This window comes from Scomber japonicus, chromosome 23, assembly GCF_027409825.1.
Source record: "Scomber japonicus isolate fScoJap1 chromosome 23, fScoJap1.pri, whole genome shotgun sequence".
NCBI classification, from domain to species: Eukaryota; Metazoa; Chordata; class Actinopteri; order Scombriformes; family Scombridae; genus Scomber; species Scomber japonicus.
The window spans coordinates 12,324,171-12,332,219 of NC_070600.1; the positions used below are offsets into that span (position 1 = coordinate 12,324,171).

Here is an 8,049-nt window from a genome sequence, read left to right on the forward strand (position 1 = left end):
AATTTAAGCTCGCTTTCACAAGGAAAAAAAAGGGAGAGAGGGATGAATGGATTTCACAGCGCCCAGACAACAGTCAAATCACTGTTTGCATTAGTTTTGCGTCAAGCACTTGGAAAGCCCCAAGCTTTCATCAGCTAACCACTACGGGTGAATATCTGTTACAGTCTCCCGCTCTTGGAGATGAAACTGTCCTAGCTGAAAGATACATTGCTGCTTGATTACTTGCCACAGAACATAAAAGGCAGTTGGGGACTTGTTAAAGTGGCTATATAAGACAATGTACCTCTTATTAAAATCTGCAGGTTCCATATTGAGGATCACTCACCATCTAGAAGAGGCTGGATAACATTTGTGCATGAACAAATTGATTTAGACCTGCATTGACAGATGTTTTTGGCCACTTGGGGGCAGTGGAAACAAGCTATAAACAGCACTGACATATTAACAACTGAAAAAATGTATATGGAAAACAGTTGAGTAGTTACACATCCAGAGGATATGCAGCAAAATTAGGATGTATTTGTGTTTATGGTCTCTTGTTAAAAGTAAGGTAAGGTTAACTCCTACAGGAAATATCTGCCTTTTAAGCTGTGAAATGCTCCACTATGTTCACTTCCTAGTTACTAACTTTGTATTTCTGCTTTTCGGTGATGGATCCAAAGAACACTGTAGGTTTGTAGAACTAAAAACAGCTGAAACCTACACTATGAGAGCCGTGATAGTCAGCCAAAACAGTAATGTTATATTCTGGAAAACCAAAGAGCAAACAAACTAAACTCAACCAAAGCTAACTGCCAGCTCTGGTAATCATTTTCTGTGTGTTTGTCACTAAGAGTGACCCTTTTCACATAGTCATTTGATCCACTCTTAACATAAAAATATAAATTAAAGCAGGTTTAATGACCACATCCTGCTGAAAGTAAGACTCCAACAAGTGATCAAGCAAAAGCAAATGTGCAGCTTTCGGTGAATTTGGTCAAATTCGGGTCTGTACTTTGTTCCCCACCCTCATTTACGCAGGATTTATCTCAACAAGCCATTTCCTGACTCCGGGTGGCATCAGATTGGATGGAGCCATTTCCCTTCTGGGTGAATTAAGAGGCTGGTATTCCTCAGGGATGGTGAAAGGCAACAAGAAGATAGATAGGGAAAGTCTCCAGAGACTTCTGCAGAGACAGGCGACCACCCAACAGCCATTAAAGCCATAGAGAGATTGGGTGAATGAAAAATAAATATTTCATCATGTGTTTCTTAAATGAAGCTTCTGTTTCCTGGAGTAAAACATATTAGCAACGATTAGATGACAGACAAAACTGTGAGGTGCATCTTTGAGAACATCCTGTGCCATCTGATGATTTGCGCACATTGAAGGTTGGAAAGAGGGTAAACATGTGCTTAAAAGGAAAGAAAAGATAGAAATGCAGTAAGAGGAAGAAAAAGAGCAGGCTGTCCCAAATTAAGCCCAAGTTTAGACATTCAGATCAGGAGCTCTTCTTAGCCTCAGGAACACAATGTCCAACACATGAGAGCACATGAGACCAATTTAAGGAGGGAAGGCAAGAGCTAAGTCCTGATGCACATACCCAAATGTTGCTCCCAAAATCACAAAAAGGTTTTCCTCTAGATCCATTTTTGAATATTTCTGAAAAATAACATGGTTCTGCCTGTTTAAATATAGCTATTTTTGCCAATGGTGGCTCCATAATGGTTTACGGTTCATAATATACTTTATTTTCATGCCAAAAATGTAGGTGTCACCTACATTTTAAAGCACTATTTATCAAAAAAATAAGCTTTGCATGATGCAAACAACTGCAATTTTAGCTGTTTTCATGAAATAATGGAAGACCATGTTCTGATCATACTCACAGCATCTCTATCACATGTGCACCATGTATGTCTGAAGCATCATGATACTGGTTCTCTGGTAATTCATTTAACATTATCCATTGGATTTAGAGCGGGTTTTTGTGGGCCCCTAAGGTCTGATTTTCTCAGACTGCAGCATAACATGTGATCCTTCAACTGAGGTGAAAACATCAAACTACGAAAAACATCAAACTGTGTAACAGGATCAGCAAAATTATCACAACAGTAATAATAAAGGAAAAGTGTGTGAGCAATGTAGCACCCAACAAACCAGAATCTGTTATGGAGACCTTTTATGTTTTTCCCAATCAAAAAAAACTGAAAGCTATCATTTGTGTAACTTTATTCCCTCAGCCTCAGGGTGGTCATTTAACTAGCAATAATTACGTGGTTGTTGTACAGCGATCCTGTCTTCCTATATAAGACTCTGCTTCTATCTATACTGTTTACCTTAACTTGAGCTTTAAAGCCTTTTAATTATTATCATCTAATAATCATCACCTTTATGTCTCCATAACTGGTGCGACTGGCGACTGGCAGTGTCTGGGCAGGTGTGTGTGTGTGTGTGTGTGGGTGGATGTGAGTGGCTTTAATCATCATCAAATAGAGCTGTGTGTACAGGTAATTAAGCTGGTGCCAAATCGACTCTCACTCGCAGGCACGAGTCGGGAACTCTCAACAACACCTCCGTTTTGCATCGCTTAGCTGGGGGGCAACTTTATTTAAGCTCTGCTACAAGTTTTGACACAGAATTGAGTTCAACTCCTTCCTCTGAGTCCATTACTCAGGGTCTGAGATTCTTCTAAGCTCTGGATTACTTTTCCTCCCCACAAACTGACCATAATACTAGGCTTGTGGAGCCAATGCGGCCTGCAGGGTTTGGTCTGTAACCACTCAATGAGCACAAGGATCACGATTAGTGTTCGTATATCAAGGACTGCCGTCCCTACACTCAGCCCCCCACATACACTTTTACACACCGCACCCTTCACCTCCTCATCATCGCCATGGTTTATGACTACTGTGGGCAAACATGCATACACAATATTAGCTTCCTTTTATAGTGCAAAAAATACATCCAACGTGAACAACATAACAAAAGTTGAAGCTGGATGAACATTTTCATCAAATGTAGTGAAACTATTTTCATGTTAAGCTGCAACTAATGCATGTTTTCATATCAGTTAATCTCCTGATTAATTTAAGTCTATAAATTGTCAGAAACATGTTGGATATTCAGTATCATTTGAGAAGCTGGAATCAGGGATTTTATTGTTTGATAAATGACCTCAATGATTAATCATAATTTTCAACTGCACCAGGTATGTTGCTGAAGGTTATTGGTAGTTTACTGGTAGTCCTGGGTGGTCCCCATATAAAATTGAGAATATTACCTTGAGACTTGTTTTGTTTCTGTGCTTCCAAGAAATGTCTGTTTTTCATTGTGCACTGTTCTGTTTCTTCCGTTCAGTGATTGGCCCTTCACACACAACTACAGGGGATATCTGCTTGGCAAGCGTGTGTGTGTGTGTGTGTGTGTGTGTGTGTGTGTGTGTGTGTGTGTGTGTGTGTGTGTGTGTGTGTGTGTACTTGAGAGTGTGCTTTCTGAGGTTTGGAATGATTTACACAACCCCACACTCGATTAATTCCAGTATGACAGCACAAACCTGCCTGTGTGTACACACGTTGGTCTGAGGTATTAGGCTGACAGAGGCGCACAGACAGAACAGTGTTGACTTACTAATAACTGGAGGTCTCCTTTTTTCCCTTTTTTTACAGATACACATACACACACACACACGAAAACATACACACTTTAAATTCATGTTTATATTTCTTATTGGTTCCATTTATTTAATCTGATGCCAATCTTTGCTCCAACTCAAACACCCCTCCCCCCGAACCACTTTCAACCAGCAGCAAGCCATCCTGAATGTATACACCTTTCGTTTGTGTTTAAAATTATGCTCTGTGAATGTGAAGCAATTCTCCAAAATACCTATACCAAACTATACTATACTACACTATACTGTACTATACTATACTATACTATACTAGACATTTTAAGGCGGATAAAAAAAAATCTTTTTAAATACAAGAATTTAGGCCTGAAAAAGTTCCAGAATTTGTCTCCATGTTGTTTTAAACACTGTTCATTTCCTTCTGGTCTGAACCTCTTGAGCTTCAAACAAAAAAGGTTAAACACAACACATCTTGGGCTCTTCAAATAGTTTTTACTGCTCTGATCAGATGAGGTGTTTCAGCTGAGGAGCCAGTGGCTCTAAATCCAGAACACCCTTGGTCGCTGAGCAAAAAGGTTTTCCAGGACAGTGTCCAACAATATCAAAACAATCTCTAGGCTGGATTTCCTCTCTGGCACTAAAGCTTCACTGGAGAATGAGAATCTGGGTTGCATATGAGAAAATGAAGAAGTGTAGGATAAGGCCTCATGCTTCTAATCTAAAGATATGACTCTGAAAAAAAAACACTTCTTCTGCCAAAGCTAGACTCATAATGGTGTGACGTTGAATGTTGAGTCACTCTGTCTTTTGTTGTGTCGTGAAAGGTCATCTCTTCAAGAGCTGCTCCACATCTTCCCCTCTGATTCACATCCTCCTAAGAACATTTTCCTCCTCACCTCGCTTTGACTAATTTAAACAAAATCAGCCTTTTCACCTTGGCTCTCATTTGTTAGACCAGTTATTCTCATTATATCAAACTTTACCATTATGCAAACAAACACCTCTACTGTGTTGACTTTGACTTTAAAATCTTTCCACTGAACACATGTTTCTACAGGTGATGGCATCAATTACAGACAAAAGACACTGTTCAGCATCTATTAAAAGCATAAAATCAATGTTATGTCCTGTAGCAGTCAGTAGTCGAGCCAGGCATACCAATCATTTCAGCTACTGCTTGGCTTGACTCTCCTGAGTGACTCAAATGGCTGACCAATTAACAGCAGCTTAACTACTGGGTCCAAACACCTATCTGATACACACATACACACACACACACACACACATATGTATAAGTAGGGACAGCCACAGAAACACACATGCATGCACACACGCACACAGGAAGCTCACAAAGAAATAGACGAGCACACAAGCACCTAGTACCACACACAGACAAGGACACACACACACACACACACACTCTCTCACACACACACACACACACATACACACACACAGATACATACTCATTAACAAAGGCTTAGCATTGCAGAGTGTATCCCCCCAGCAAAGGCAGACTGGCCTCCCACAGAGGGGGAATACACCTCAGTCATCTGATCCTCATTCTTGGCTGCTCTGATCCTGGATCAGCTAACAACGCAAGGAGTTCGTAATATATTTCCAGTGACCCAGTCTGCACGGCATGATAACTCCATGTACTGACATGGGAGAGAGTACTTCAAAAATGTCTCCTAATATAAAAATGTAAAATTTAAGCTAAACAGACGGAAGAAAATGAAGTAAACAAATCTTCTTTCAAGTTTTGAGAGTTTACCCTGTAACACTCCACTATGCTTTCCACTATGCCTTTGAAATCAAAGAATTTAATCTTTTTCAGCAAATAAAATGGAAAAAACAACAACACAGGATCCAGAAGCCTTCAGCTCTCACTGCAGCATCTTCACAAATCTTTCCCACCACTAGGTGCCACCACTGGCTTCAATACAGATCACACCACAGTGAAAAGTCACAAGGGCTCTTATTCACTGTGAAAACATTTTTTTCCTGTGGTTTCTAGATTCATTTTCAGGCAATTTGAAGTCTGAGTCTAAGAATTAAGGAGTTTGACTGGACTTACAGGAAGAAAAACACACTCACTGAAATCTAGAAAAAAATTCACCATTCTGAAAAACACCTAAATTAAATACTCTAAACTTGAGTCTACTTTTAAAACAGGTGTTAAAACTTTAAAGCATGATTGGATATAAGATAATGATTACAGACAATCTTCCTCTCTCTGTGTGGCTGAAGTGATGTGGCTTCACTTTGTAATGTTTCTGTGGATTTTGGGCTGTGGTCTGTCAGCACTGATGTGATCCTGAGGAGTTCAAGAGCTCGTATACGGAGCAAAAAAGAGGAGACCGAGAGAGGCAGTGAGACGGAGACCGCCTGAGTGACAAGCAACAGCTGAGTTCACACATCTGGAAACCAAAATGCAACCCTCCATTAAGTGCGTCTTTACGCACTCTCTCCAAATCCCCCCGACTCAGCCGCAGTTTCACTTTTTTCTCTTTTCCCTTCGGAGGAAATGTGTCAAAACAGTCTCAACTAACTCTTTTCTTCTCCCTTTGGTGTGTCTGGTCATGAATTAGTGGAGAGACAAATCATCTCTTGTTGTTGGTGCATGGTCGTCTCCAGAGGATGAAAGAAAACAACCCTCTCTAGACTTGACCTACAGCAGATTTTTCATGATCTCAAATCTAACACAAACAACTGCTTTCACACCCAGTTAAGTACATTTAAACGGCAAGGATGCCTCATTTAGTAAAGGATAAAATATTTGCATTTCTGAGCCAAAAACTCACCACTCAGAGGCAGCAACTTGGTCCGGAGTCGAACTGAATATTCCGTTTATCAGGATAAAATCACGACCGTGGAGGCATCCGGACGCGCTGCAACCATCAAATGCAACTGAATGCCTTTTCGACTTCAGAATCAGCTCAACAGATGAGTTCTTTCAATGCATGATCATAGATGGAGAGAGAGAGGGAGAGAGAGAAAGAAAGAGAGAGAGAGAGAGAGAGAGAGAGGGAGGGAGAGAGAGTGAGAGAGAGAATGACGCTCACCAGGGCTGAGCGCAACGCGGCTCTGGCACCAACTTAAAGCGTCGAGAAATGACATTAGCACTGCTCTATGCCTATTGGCTTAAACACGAAGCTCCCCCCTCCTCTCTCCTTGCTCAACACGCACACACATCTCTCTCTCCTTCTCATTTTCAGACAGTATGAAGTATTGTGTACATCCTCTCTATGGATATATGCTTGGAGGCAAAAATCACGTCAACTTAGTATATTTTTCTAAGTCTCCCATTAGAATATTAGTGTTATAAATGCCATAAAGCATGATGAGGTCACTATAAACTCATTAGTGGCTGGCAGACTGACACTGCCCAGAGGAATAGTGCAGCAATTATGTAATAAAATGTCCTTTAGGTTCACCTTTTCTTCATTAATTATACACAGGAGTTTTACAAGGAATCCCTCAGTGGATGGTCTGCCTTCACAAGTCACAAATTAGGGATAATTGTCGCCAGAAAAAGGTACAGATAGCCCTGGGTTGACTGAGAATTGAGCAAAAGCAACATATCAATATCCTTTCCTGGTTTTGACATGTATGACATACTGTATGTTCACATGATTGCACCACACAGTAGCCTCTTGAAACTCATAACTGACTTTACGTCATGATGCATGGAGGTGTTATGTACTGTACAGTATGTAATTTCAAACCCTGCCGGACATATGAGACCATGAATGTGTCGTTCTTCAATAATCCAATGTGGCTTACTTTATGTAGGCCATTATTTAATATCCAAGTTAACTATAGCTGCCCTTTTGGGAAGTGAGTGACAAAGGTTGTTGTTGTTGGTTTTTTTATATCTATAGCAGGTGTTCTTGAGTTCTTGGTTCTTGAGGACGGTCCAGGGGCCAACACTGAGAGCTCAGGTGGGACTGTGTATAGCTTTATGAAAATGAAGGAGGGCAGTACTGACATAACATTGTGAAACTCCCTCTGTGGACAGATAAAGATTAAAAATATGTTGGTCTTACTCTCCTTGTTGGAAAGAGTTGAATTTCATTGCCAACAACCCTAAGAAGTAATATCATGTTTTACTCCAGAACCCACTAAAATATAGCTCCCTGAGCAATTTTACAATATAGAAAAGCTTAGAACATGTTCCCTTACTTTCATATTTTAAACAGGGTAGTACATGTTGGGTGCCATCAAGATTTTGGGGTTATGGCATGCTGTTACCAAAGATAGCCATGACAAAAAAAAGTGAAAGACTGATCTAAAGGTCAACAAAAAATCTACCATATTCTCAGAAAACATCAGTAATAGTGCTAACTATTGAACCTTTAACTTAATGTTGACACTGGAACCCATTTTAAGTAACAGCCCATGACCCATTGTTAAGCCAGTTATAAAAACTGACTGC

The 8,049-nt window shown here is 40.3% G+C and overlaps 1 protein-coding gene across 1 annotated transcript in view; it reads right to left on the reverse strand.

Annotated features, from left to right (window-relative positions):
• The window catches only part of prickle1b (prickle homolog 1b), a 29,736-nt gene extending 23,260 nt beyond the window's left edge, over positions 1–6,476 (reverse strand). The window contains exon 1 of the mRNA XM_053344213.1: positions 6,416–6,476. The gene's annotated coding sequence lies outside the window, so the exon portion shown is untranslated. The remainder of the gene's footprint in view (positions 1–6,415) is intronic.
• Positions 6,477–8,049: the final 1,573 nt, after the last annotated feature.